The sequence below is a fragment of the Microcaecilia unicolor genome, chromosome 9, assembly GCF_901765095.1.
Source record: "Microcaecilia unicolor chromosome 9, aMicUni1.1, whole genome shotgun sequence".
Classification (NCBI taxonomy): domain Eukaryota; kingdom Metazoa; phylum Chordata; class Amphibia; order Gymnophiona; family Siphonopidae; genus Microcaecilia; species Microcaecilia unicolor.
In genome coordinates this window covers 153,229,127-153,243,278 of record NC_044039.1, presented here as the reverse complement: position 1 = coordinate 153,243,278, position 14,152 = coordinate 153,229,127, and the positions used below count along the sequence as shown (strand labels likewise).

The 14,152-nt window shown below is 41.5% G+C and overlaps 1 non-coding gene across 1 annotated transcript; it reads left to right on the top strand.

Moving 5' to 3' along the window:
* The first annotated feature begins 287 nt into the window (after positions 1–287).
* On the top strand, positions 288–417 carry LOC115478268. Its single transcript, XR_003943485.1, has one exon. It is a non-coding gene; the product is annotated as a small nucleolar RNA SNORA31 (small nucleolar RNA).
* Positions 418–14,152: the final 13,735 nt, after the last annotated feature.

Below are 14,152 nucleotides of genomic sequence, written 5' to 3'. Positions count from 1 at the left end.
CTGATCTTACCAGCTAGCCACTGACCAGCAATATTCAGCGGTACGTGGCCAGCCATGTACCTCTGAATATCAGCAGATAGCCAGTTTTTCAGCCAGGTGCCAATCCTGGACAGTCAATTGCCGCTGAATATCAGTAGGAATATATTTAGGGGCTCTGTACAACACAAGTTCAATACTTCAGTGACAATATACTCCAGGGGTTTTAAATCATTCTTCATCTTAGTATCTTATATCCAGTTCAGGGCCTTTGAATTGCTTATTTTTGAGAATTATAGATACAGAAAACCAAGCACCTACTGATAGACCTGGAGCAATTTACTGTTGCTTTTGAGTTTGCACAAAGATGCAAGAATACAATTCCATTTGCTTTCTGCCTGTCTACTTGTGACAGCTCAGATTGAATAGGGGAATACACAACTTCAAGGAATAGTCATAATGGTTAATTTGAAACTCATACTTCTGTGGTGTGTTTATTCCCTAGGGCAAAAAGAGAAAAAAGAAAAGAGATATAGAAAATCATTTCAAAAAATTTGCTTCATCCGAGTCCTGCAAAAGCCATAACCCAGCCTTTTCATAGACATATTTAACATTCTGTGGACCCTGTTTACTAAGCCATGCTAGAGGTGCACTTGCGTTGTTAACACTTGTTAAGCATTAGTGTATGCTAACTGTGTAGATGCCTATAATATTCCTATGGCCATCTACACAGCTAGCATGCGCTAATTTTTAGCACGCACTAAAAATGCTAGCGCACCTTATTAAACAGGCCCTATGAGAATTATCACGGTAAAGACTCACGCAGTAACTGGGCAGTAATGGTCTATGTGCAATAAATGCCACTTGGCGCGTGTCCATTACACGCGCCTGAAAATAAAAAAATATTTTCCAGATGCACATCGGACAAGTGTGAAAATGAAACTACCGCAAGAAACCATGCGGTAGTCGGGTGGTAACTCCATTTTGGAGCATGTTTGGCACTTGTAAATGCTTACATAGCTTACTAAAAGGACCCCTAAGTTTTTTGTATTCCAGTTCAAGCAATCCACTGAATCTAGTACATCTCATGCAGCTAAAATCAATGAGGCAATATAATATTTTAACACTTTCATAATTCACAAATGACACAGAAATCTTTGTGTGTTTTTGTTTGTTTGGTTGGGTTTTTTATTATGTTTTCAAGTGTCAATACAGAGAAGAAAAGAAAAGATGGTCGTGGTAACATACAAAACAACTTAGTCATAGGCGGGTATGTTATGGGGACGTATGTTTGAGAGTTCAATAGTGGATGCCTGGTGTGACTTTTGGTATTAGTGAAAGTTTGAAGGTGGGGGAAGGATTTTAAGCTGCAGTGTTTATAATACAAAAGTCAATAGGGAGATGTATTTTCGTGGCTATAAACCTTACTAAACGCAAAACCCAACATCCTTACAGGAATGAGCACCCAGACAAGCATGTCCCTTTTGGACAGGGTCTGTCTATGGTCTATGATTTCTGCCCAGGCGCCAGTAAGCAGAAGATAGAGGAGAAATGCATAGAGTACTCCTATTATGTTACAAAATCAAAAGTACATTTTTCAATTGAAGCAAAAAAGCAGAAAAAGATTAGAAGTTTTTTTTTTCTATGATCGCTTTTAAGTGCTCACCTTGTGGGGAATACTTTATCTAGCAGACTCAAAATAGAATTATTGTCCCCATTTAAGGAGACTTACAATGTGGCATGGAATAATATGGCTTTGACTTCAATGAATCACATCTATTGCTGTTCTGGGGGAAGGGGTTTAGATAGTATTTGCAATGGACTGGCAGAAAAAAAATGTGTGCTTTCATTTCTAATAATCCAAACACTCCATCCTCCACTCTCCCTAATGTATTAGCTGCTATTATGAACAAACAGTAGCATTGTAAGCAGATGTTTCTCCCTGTTTATTGTATTTATCATTGTCACATGATGGTGAAAGGAAACAGATGTAATAATAAAACTTTTCTTAAGACTTCTTTTGGGTGTAGCATTAGCAAGAGATAAAAAGACCTTGAGAGCTATGATAGCAAGATTTGCTATAAAAACCTTATTACAACTATGAAATCATCTGGCCATGTTATTTAAGCCATAGGAGCCAATTTCTCTCACACACACACACAATTTTTCTTATGCTTTCAAATCCTACATATTCCCAGAAATATCATCTGGTAAAGTCTCCAGTTGCAATCCTTAAAAAAGGACTTGGAGAACAAACTGCTGGCTTGACACTGTATACATATGTTGTCCAAGTGCTTTTATCAGGATTGCAAGAGGAGACTTTATCTGATGATATTTCTAGGAATATGTAGGATTTGTCTTAATTCCTAGACCCCCTGATACAGGCCAGTAGGGCAAAAACACGAGTCGTGTCAGGTCTACTTTATTGTTCTTGAAAAAATTGTTTGCTGAAACAAAGAAGTTTGTTGGACACCATCTGCGAGAAGTTTCCTTTTTTCCTCCACTGTTTTTGCCTGGTGCATTCCATCCATGGAGCTTTTTCCCTTCTATTTGTGACTGACTTAAAAAACTCAAACATGAAATTGTTAGTGAACTGTTAGTGATCTGTAACCTGTCATTAAAATCATTCATAGTAACTGAAGATTGGAGGGTGGCCAACATGACGCTCATTTTTAAAAAGGGTTCTAGGGATGATCTGGGAAATTACAGCCCGATAAGTCCGACCTCAGTGCCAGGTAAAATACTAGAAAATATTATGAATATACAATTACGGAACACGTAGACAAACATGGTTTAATGAGACAGAGTCAGCATGGGTTCAGCAAAGGGAAGTCTTGCCTCACCAATTTGCTTCATTTCTTTGAAGGCATAAATAAACATGTGGATAAAGATGACTCATCTTGAAGCAGTGTATCTGGATTTTCAGAAAGCTTTTACAAAGTTTCTCATGAAAGACTCCTGAGAAAATTAAAAAGTCATGGGATAGGAGGCAATGTCCTTCTGTGGATTAGAAATTGGTTATTGGACAGAAAACAGAGGGTAGGGTTAAATGGCCATTTTTCTCAATGGAGGAGGGTGAATAGTGGAGTGCCACAGGGATCTGTACTGGAAAAGATGCTATCCTGCTTATAATCGAAAGAGAAAAATGCCTATATTGCGACCCAAATCAGGAGATAGACGTTTATCTCACAAAAACGAATAAATCGGTATAAGCGAAAGCCGATTTTGGACGTTTTCAACTGCAGTCCGTCGCGGATGCGGACAAAGTTGATGAGGGCTTGTCAGAGGTGTGGCGAAGGCGGAACTGGGGCGTGGTTATCGGCCGAACAGAGATGGGCGCATTTCACCGATAATGGAAAAAAAGTATGCGTTTTTAGCTAGAATTTAGGACACTTTTCCTGGACCCTGTTTTTTCACGAATAAGGCCCCAAAAAGTGCCCTAAATGACCAGATGACCACCGGAAGGAATCGGGGATGACCTCCCCTGACTCCCCCAGTGGTCACTAACCCCCTCCCACCACAAAAAATGATGTTTCACAATTTTTTATTTTCACCCTCAAATGTCATACTCACCTCCCTGGCAGCAGTATGCAGGTCCCTGGAGCAGTTGTTAGGGGGTGCAGTGGACTTCAGGCAGGTGGACCCAGGCCCATCCCCCCCCTACCTGTTACAATTGTGCTGCTTAATGCTTAGTCGTCCAACCCCCCAAACCCACTGTACCCACATGTAGGTGTCCCCCTTCACCCCTTAGGGCTATAGTAATGGTGTAGACTTGTGGGCAGTGGGTTTTGAGGGGGATTTGGGGGGCTCAACACACAAGGGAAGGGTGCTATGCACCTGGGAGCTCTTTTACCTTTTTTTTTGTTTTTGTAAAAGTGCCCCCTAGGGTGCCCGGTTGGTGTCCTGGCATGTGAGGGGGACCAGTGCACTACGAATCCTGGCCCCTCCCACGAACAAATGCCTTGGATTTATTCGTTTTTGAGCTAGGCGCTTTCATTTTCCATTATCGCTGAAAAACAAAAACGCCCAGCTCACACATTGTTGAATAAAACATGGACGTCTATTTTTTTCGAAACTACGGTTCGGTCCGCCCCTTCACGGACCCGTTCTCGGAGATAAACGCCCATGGAGATAGACGTTTTTGTTCGATTATGCCCCTCCATGTGACATACTTACAAATGATCTGGAAAACAGAACGATAAGTGATTTGATTAAATTTGCAGATGACACAAAACTATTCAGTATTGTCAAAACACATGCGGATTGTAAAAAATTGCAGGAAGACCTTAGGAAACTGGAAGATTGGGCATCCAACTGGCAGATGAAGTTTAATGTGGACAAATGCAAAGTGATGCAAATTGGGAAGAATAATTTGAATCATAGGTACCTGATGCTATGGTTCATCTTAGGAGTCAGCACTAAAGAAAAAGATCTAGGTGTCATTGTAGACAATACACTGAAATCTTCTGTCCAGTGTGTGGTGGCGGCCAAAAAAGCAAACAGGATGCTCAGAATTATTAGGAATGGGATGCAAAATAAGACCAAGAATATTATAATACCTCTGTATTGCTTCACGGTGCGACCTCATCTTGAGTATTGTGTTCAGTTCTGGTCGTCGTATTAGAAAGGTTTAAAGAAGAGTGACCAGAATGATAAAGGGGATGGATCACATCCCATATGAGGAAAGGCTAAAGAGGTTAGGGCTCTGCAGCTTGGAAAAGAGAAGGCTAACGGGGGATATGAATGAGGTCCAGGGGAGGACTGAGAGTGGTCTGAGCCTCCCACCTGGTCACTGTCCGATGCCCCCCTACCGCTGCAGCCGACACCCCCACTATCCCAGTTCTTTCCTACCCACTGCGCTACTGATACTCTCCTGCCTGCAGATGCAAATTTCAAAAACTAACATAGTTCAATCACTATACTATAAGTTAACAAATACACATAAAACAAAAAAATGGAAAATATGATGATACCAATTTATTGGATCAAATATATTTTCCAGTTAGCTATCAAAACCTCTTTCCTCAGGTCAGGACAGTATACTGCTATTAAGGTATTCTGTTCTGACATGAGAAAGGAGGGTTGGGTCTCCAAATATTAGAAAAAATGTATTAAAATTAGTCCAATAAAGATATCATCTTATTTCCATTTTCTTTATTAACACAGCTACCACACTACTTTATAATAAACTAAAAATGAAATTCATTTTTCCTACCTTTGTTGTCTGGCCATTTACTTTTTTCTAATTGTGTTGGTCCCAGTCTCTTGTTTCTTTTTTCCTCGATCTCTTCTTAACTCTCGCCAGCGTCTATCCTTCTCTCCCCCTCTTTCCATCCAGCATCTGCCCCCTCTCCTCCCCCCCTTTCCATCCAGCGTCTGCTCCCCTCTTACCCCCTTTCCATCCAGCATCTGACCCTTCTCTCTCCTCACTTGCATCCAGAGTCTTTCCTCTTTTTCTTCCTCCTCCATCCAGCATCTGGCCCCTTTCTCTCTTCACTTCCATCCACTCAGGCCCTTCTCTCTCCCCAGTTCCATCCAACATCTGCATCCTCTCTCCCCCTTCCATCCAGCTTCTATCCCCTCTCTCCCCTTCATCCAGTGTCTGTCCCTTCTCTCCCCATTTCCATCTGGCATATGTCCCTTCTCTCTCCCTCATCTAGTGTCTGTCCCTCCTTTCCCTCTTTCCATCTGACATCTGTCCCCTCTCTCCTCATCTAGCATCTGTCCCATCTCTTCTCCCTTCCATCCGGCATCTGTTCCCCCTCCCCACTCCATTCTCCATCCATCGTCTGTCCTTCCCCATCACCCAGTCACCCTGTACCTGGGGTCCTCTTTATTTCTGCTCAATTTATATGTTCCCACTATCACCCCACCTAATCCCAATTTCTCCACTCTTCCACCCTACCCTCAATCACACCATCCCCCTTCCATCCAGTGCTACAGTCTTTTTTCAGCCCCACCCAACACCCAAACCGTCTCTCCCCCCCCCCCCCCCTACCGGACACCCCCACTACCACTGGCGCACCAGGACCAGGCTATCCCCACAAATAGGAGGAAATATTTTTTCACTCAAAGAATAGTTAAGCTCTGGAACTCACTGCTGAAGGAAGCAGTAACAGCAGTTAGAGTATCTGAGTTTAAAAAAGGTTTCAACAAGTTCCAGGAGGAAAAGTCCATAGTCTGTTATTGAGATGGACATGGGGTAAGACACTGCTTGCTCTGGGATTTGTAGCATGGAATGTTGCTACTAATTGCGTTTCTGCCAGGTACTTGTGACCTGGATTGTCCACTGTTGGAAGCAGGATACTGGGCTAGATGGATCATTGGTCTGTCCCAGTATGGTTATTCTTAAGTTCTTATGCAAAAATTGAAATTCCAATTCATTACAACTCTAAGCCCCAGAGACAGGTTTTGTTTATTGTCTCAATAATCACTATACTGTGCTTGCATTAAAAAGGCAAGTTCGATGCTGGTTAACTACCTCAGAAATACCAGAAAAGTTACTGTGATATCTGCAATTGCACAAAATAGAATTTCTTCAACAAACTCTAAAGCTATTGCAACACATTTCTTGGACTTATGCTCCACAAGTTATATAATTTTGAAAAGACCTCAATTGTGGACTCTATCCAGCACTTCCTTGTTAAATTATCAAAACCTAATACAGATGGGAATGGATCTATCAGCTTTATCTAAACCATTTTCCTGTGAAGAAATAGTTAAAGCTATCAGGTCTCTTAAAGCTGGTAAAGCGTCAGGTAGAGATGGATTAACTGCTGACTTTTACAAATGATTCCCCACACACATCTCTCTCCTTTTCTCTGAAAGCTGTTCCATGAGTTTCTTCTAGAAACACAGAACAGTGGAACATTTGGAGAAGCAGTAGTGGTCCTGCTGGCTTAGCCAGGCCAGGGCCCATTGCAAGACTGTAATTAAAGCCCCATTTCTCTTCTCAATTATGATAGTAAAATATATGATAAGATCATTGCAGATCATCCTTCTGGTGTTATTCCTTGTCTTATTATACTCACAGAAGTTGGTTTTGTTAAATGAAGACAAGCCTCAGACAATACAAGTCTTATGCCATAAAGACAAGCCTCAGACTATACAAGTCTTGTGCCATAATTTGCAAGCAGCTTGGTGCTTGGACATTCCATCCACATGCTGGAATGTGCTGGAATGTAGCAGGTGCTCTATGCATTCGATAGGGAAGCACTGTAAACTGGAATAACACCTGAGGTGTTGAGAAGGCTGCCTTCTCATTGGCTGCTAGAGTGAGGGACTCTTGCCAATATCCCTTAGTCAGGTATAACTTTGAAATAAACTAGGCTCCTCCCAGTCTTTTGATTTAATTCATCCACTCTTGGCATTGAATATGCTTCAAGTTTGGAGACTATATTTACTTAAAGTCAAAATAAAACTGATTGTTCCCATTGGAACATAAGAACATAAGCATTGCCATACTGGGACAGACTGAAGGTCCATTAAGCCCAGTATCTTGTTTCCAACAGTGGTTAATCCAGGTCACAAGTACCTGGCAAGATCCCAGAACAGTAAAACAAATTTTATGCTGCTTTTCCTAGAAATTAGCAGTGGATTTTTCCAAGTCCATCTTAATAATGGCTTGTGGACTTTTGTTTTAGGAAATTATCCACATCTTTTTAAAACCCTGCTAAGCTAACTGCTTTTACCACATTCTCTGGCAACGAATTCCAGATTTTAATCACATGTTCGATAAAATATTTTCTCTGGTTTGTTTTAAGTTTACAACTTAGCAGCTTTATTGCATGCCCCCTAATGCTAGTATTTTTGGAAAGAGTAAACAAGAAATTCACCTCTACCCATTCCACTGTATTCCACTCCACTCAGTATTGTACTGACCTCTATATCTCCCCTCAGCCATCCCTTTTTAAAGCTGAAGAGCCCTAGCCACTTTAGCCTTTCCTCATGGGGAAGTCATCCCACCCCCTTTATTATTTCTGTTTCCCTTCTCTGTACCTTTTCTAATTTTGCTATATCTTTTTTGTGATGCAATAACCAGAATTGCACACAGTATTCGAGGTGAGGTCACACCATGGAGTGATACAAAGGCATTATAACATTCTCATTTTTGTTTTCCAGTCCTTTCCTAATAACTCCTAACATTCTATTTACATTCTTAACTGCTACTGCACACTGAGCAGAGGGTTTCAATGTATTATCAATTATGACAGCTAGATCATTTTCCTGGGTGATTACTCTATGCATCACATAGCTATATTTTGGGTTCCTCTTTCCCACATGCATCATTTTGCACTTACTCACATTAGACGTCATCTGCCATTTGGATGCCCAGCCTCCCAGAATCATAAGGTCCTCTTGCAATTTTTAAAAATCCTCTTGCGATATAACAAATTTGTGTCATCAGCAAACTTTATTACCTACTAGTTATTCTTATCTCTTGGTAAATATGTTAAAAAGAAGCAATCCTGACATAAGCCCCTGGGAAAACTCTCACTATCTACCCTTATCCATTTTCTGGCTAAACATTGCCAAGACTGAGTATCAGGAAAAGCCTAGCCACCCGCCTGGGGTTACCCTGCGGCCACTTAGAGAGTCTATCCCCAGCACAGCTCAGGTCTGCCTGCACCCACCACTTGTGCTCTACACTAGCACCCTCCTCCCACTAACTGGATCATAACCATCTCTGGGTGAGACTCCCACTCTCCAATTATTCCCAGTGATTTCTTGGTTACTGGAGCCACACTCCCAGTAGTCTCATAGTTCCCAGAAAGTACTCAGACCCAACACACAGACCACCAGGATTCTTTATCAGTCCAGACAAACAGGGCAAACAAACAATTATGTTTATTCTATTTAAAAATATTACACAGTGGAACAAAATAGAGCAATTGGCAAACAATAACAGGTAACTGAATTATGGATCAATCTTAACACTAACTAAACACTTGCATACTTCCTAGAAGTACCTGAGGAGATCAGGACATATATCTTTTCACAGAGCTTCAGCAAAGAGATCTCTCTCTCTCTCTCTCTCTCTCTCTCTTCTCTCAGGCTGAAACCGAAGCAACAGCCAGCCACTGCTGGGTAATTTCAAAACTCCAGGCCAATCAGAACCTAGATAAAAACTGGTTACATCACTACAAGGCACTTCCTATTATCTGTGTGCCCATTAAAAGAAAGAGAAGCCAATCCTTGTAACAGCTTTAAATATACACATGCACCTTCTGCTGGCCAAACAGGAGAAATACACTTCAGACATATTTAGGACAGGAAAATATCCAATACATTTACAGGCTTAAAACACACTGTTTTTTCACACTGAGCTTCTTATCTTTCACCCTAAACCCACCTCTCCTCTTCCCCCATTCTCTATCTCTGGATTACACGATCATACTCTCTGTCTCATCAGCTCGTAACCTCGGGGTCATCTTTGATCCCTCTCTCTTTCTCTGCACATATCCAACAGATTGCTACAACCTGTCATTTCTTTCTCAATAATATCATCAAAATTTGTCTCTTCCTTTTTGAGCACAGTACTACAACCTTTATCCACACTCTCATCACCTCAGGCTTAGAGTACATCAACTTGCTTCTCATAGGTCTCCCACTAAGCCATCTCTCTCCCCTTCAATCCATTCAAAATTCTACTGTATGACTTATATTCCACCAGTATCATATTAGCCTTCTCCTAAAGTTACTTCATTTGCTCCCTAATTGTTTCCACATACAGTTCAAACTCCTCTTATTGACTTACAAGTGCATTCACTCTGCAGCTTCTCACTATCTCTCCACTCTTATCTCCCCCTACACTCCTCTCTGGGATCGCTACTCAACGGGTAAATCTCTCTTATTTGTACTCTTCTCCTCCACTGCCAACTCCAGACCCCATTCCTTTTATCTTGCTGTACCATACACCTGGAACAGACTTCCTGAGTTGGTATATCAAGCTCCGACTCTGGCCATATTCAAATCTAGGCTAAAAGCCCGTCTTTTTGAGGCTGCTTTTAACTCCTAACTCCTATTCACCTGTTCAGTACCCATGACTGTAAGTAATTCCCGTATCCCTTTTTGTCCTGTTTGTCTGTCTTGGTTAGACTGTAAGCTCTGTCAAGCAGAGACTGTCTCTTACATATTTAGTGTACAGTGCTGTGTACATCTAGTAGCACTATAGAAATGATAAGTAGTAGTAGTATGACAAGTTGCTGACTCAAAGTTCCAGCATATATTTCACTTCTTTAGCCACAGCCTGTCACTGGGCCTCTGAAATCTGATATGCGTGCTGTCAGACCACCACTCGAAGGTCTGTGATATCATAGTATGCAAGATATGTCCAGCCTGGTGTACTGGAGAAGACATCCCTATTCTGGTGGAGCAGTTGTTCTAAATATGCCTTCTGGAGGACTGCAAGCTGGTCTCCAAATGGGACTTGGAAGGTCTTGGTTTATGACAGGATCTCAGATTCAAAATCTTCTTCTTGGACTAATGCTGTGGTCAAGATCATGTGAAAGACCTTTGCTTTATTTCATTTATCTTGTTAAGTCACCTTGTGATTGACAGGTCCTAGTTCATAAGGCCCATGCTATTTGCATAGCAACTTGCTCTCTGAAGTGGGCAGGAATATCAGAACTCTGTCACCGACCTGAAAGATCATTTAGACTGTGGCAGGATTATATGCTTGGGTTTCCCCGCTGGGGCTATCTCCAAGCAGAATCTTGCAGCCTCCCCTACTTTCTTCAGCCTTTCTTGCATTTGCAATATGTAGTCCATCAGGTTTTGGCCTGGACTGGGTTGTAGCAGAGCAGTAGCCTAGTGGTTAGTGCAGTGGTTTTTGATCCTGGGGAACTGAGTTCAATTCTCACTACAGCTCCTTGTGACTCTGGGCAAGTCACTTAACCCTCCATTGTCCCTGATACAAAATAAGTACTTGAATATATGTAAACCGCTTTGAATGTAGTTGCAAAAACCTCAGAAAGGTGGTATATCAAGTCCCATTTCCCTTTCCCTTTCTTCTTCCCAGATGTCTCCGACAATATCAAGGATACCCTGGGGTCTCCTTCCATAGGGTCCTTGCATAGTAATTAGATGCAAAATATGTATTTCCATATTTTGCATCTCATTACTGTGTAACCTGCAGTGACTTAATTATTGCTGTGGTATTTTTAGTCAAACAGCATTATGGCCGTTTAAGTCACGTAAAGGGCAAAATAATGTGATTTAAGGCCCCAAAGCCACTTGATGAATCCAACCTCCCTTAGTGTGATTTTTGTTTCATACTCATTGCAACCCTTGGCAGGGTTATAATGACTTTAGCACAAAGATGAATTCAATGTGCATTGAAATTGCTTTTGCCTTATGTTGACTGTGGAGTCTCACAGCCATTGCTTCATCGTTTTGTAGCACAGCACTAAAGCATGTATAATTTAACTATTTGAAATGAAAAAAAAAAACACTGGATGCATGCAGAATGAAACCCTACTGAGTGCTTAGTCTCTAAAGTCATCACATTATAGCTAAGTTTTGCTATTTCTTTTTCAGGCTCTAAAAGGGTTTTCCCAAAATTTGAACAAAGAAATTCAAAAACTTGTAAATCTTATACGACAGGCTTCTTGTCTAAACCATTTGCTATATATATCCTCTTCTGGATGGTTCATGTACAGTATTAATAACAGCTTTGTCAGGAATAGCTAATCAAGTAGAATTACTGCCAGTTTATCCTGTCTTTGTTAATAGAATATGAAGGGACTGTTTGGATTATCCATTAAGGCTCTCGGCGAAGTACAGAACCACCTGCTATAATCGGAGCAAAAGGTGGAAGTATATCTGAATTGACCATGCTGATAGAAACACAGGAAGCCAGATTTATTAAAATTTTACTCTAATTCAAAATGTAAAAAAAGAAAGGGAGTGTTTATAGATTCAACTTAGGGGGTTAATATTTAGAGCCATTAAAGCAAGTAAGAGATCCTTTTGCATCACTTTATTATCAGGTGGCTTCAATATGGAATTCACTTTCTTTCTTCTTGCAATGTTGTCAATATTATGTATTGTTTAGAAAGAATCTGAAAACGTTTTTATTTCCATGAATCAAGCCTTAATTGTTGTATCTAGTGGGTATATGTTTTAGTGTTTGAATTTATTATTGTAATTCTCAGAAAGCTTGGATTTGGTCTCTTAGTTTTTGTAACCTGTCTTGAATAGATAAGGTATATGCAGTGGTGTGCTGGAGCCGGCTCACACCGGCTCGTAAGAGCCGCTTGTTAAATTTTGACAGCTCTTGCGAGCCGGTTGTTGTAGGGGGTGAGCCGGCTCCACTGCACGAAGTAAGCATGGCAGGAGGGCGCCATGCTTACCTCCCCTCCCGCTTCCATCCATGTATAGCGATGTCCTTCGCCCCCCCATCCTCCCCTGCCGCTCCCATCCGTCCATTTCAATTACCTGCCTCGAAGCGCCGCATTATCTAAAGCCTGCCTCCTGCCCGTCTCCAGCTGCCTGCCTTCCCTGCTTGCTTCTCAGGAGTTGGTTCGCGCCCTTAGTCCCGCCTTCTGACATCATTCTGACGTCATTTCCTTTTCCCGCAGCGGGACTAAGGGTGCGAACCAACTCCTGAGAAGCAAGCAGGGAAGGCAGGCAGCTGGAGACGGGCAGCAGGCAGGCTTTAGATAATGCGGCGCTTCGAGGCAGGTAATTAACGGATGGATGGGAGCGGCAGGGGAGGATGGGGGGGCGAAGGACGTCGCTAGACCTGGATGGGAGCGGAAGGGCAGGGAAGGGAGGAGAACTGCTGGGCATGGATGGGCAGAGGGGGGCAGGGGAGAGAATTGTTGGAATGTATTGTATTTTTACATGCATTGCCTGTCACCTATTATTTCTCTGTGATTACTCTGTGACCTCTGATGTGAATTACTTAGAGAGGTCACACAGCTATGCAACTTCCTGTGGGGGATAGATGCAGCACATGCAGCACATGGAGCACATGGAGCTCATGATCTCTCCTAACCTGAGAGGATCTATGGTGGTGTGAGCATCCATTACCATCTAAGCACATGGAAGGAGCTGATAATACAAATGTATAGTAATATGTATATATAAGCCTGTCTGATTATAATCTAACTACAAACTGTGAGTAAACAGATGTTTTGTTACTTCAACTTTAAAGTGACTCAGCAGTGAATTATTCAGGGGTGAATGAGAGAGAGATGAAGAAAGAAATTAACATTTCTAAAGCTGAAGCTGTGTGTACTAAAATCTGCTAATTATTTACTACAAATAATCCAACAAAAGGGTTATGGGCCCAGAGGCTCAGGAATTGAAAAAGAAGAGAAATATTACCAGGCAGAAAAAAAGGCCACATTTTTCTCTTAAGTTTTAAAGGAAAAATTCAGTCTGTCTCTCTCTCCCCCCACACAGCAGACAGAAGGCTAAGAAAATGGCTGAGGGAAGAAATTCACCATTGTTCTATTCTCTCAAGGTGCCTAGATTAACTGAGTTTAATTATCAGCAGTGGGAACTAAGATTCATATGTCTCCTTCGAGCAAAAAGATTAAATATATGCTTAGACCAAGACAGAACAGCTGAAAATATGGCTGAATGGGACAATGCAAACTATTATGTGAAGTGCATGCTTTTGGAAGCTCTCTCAGAGAAACAAGCCATATTAGTGGAGGGAAAAGATACACCAAAGGACATTTTATATAAACTGAGAACTATGTATGCAACTACATATGCAAAGCAGCAACCAATTTGGCTGGCAGAGTTGAATGAAACCAAATTAAGGGATAAAAGTAAGTGTAATGATCACATTATGCATCTTATGTCTTCATTTCAAAAGCTAGAACTTTCTGGAATTCCCATGTGTGATGCATTGAAAAGAGCATTTCTTTTTACCTCACTATCAAAGAAGTTTGATGTTTTTAGGTCTGTAAATGAGGCCATTGAAGGTCAATCTTTTGAACAGGCAACATCAAAACTAAGGCAGGAATGCATAATAAATGATTCTGAGGAGATGTGTTCTCAAAGCAAGTCAGAGAGAAATGAAACAAATTTCTTGGCAAAGAACAGAGGAAGGCGGAGCTATGGGAAAACTCCACCCAAGGGCAAGCTGATTTGCTACTCATGTGGAAAGGAGGGACATGTATCTAAATGGTGTAAGGAAACACAAAACACTCCCTCTAGC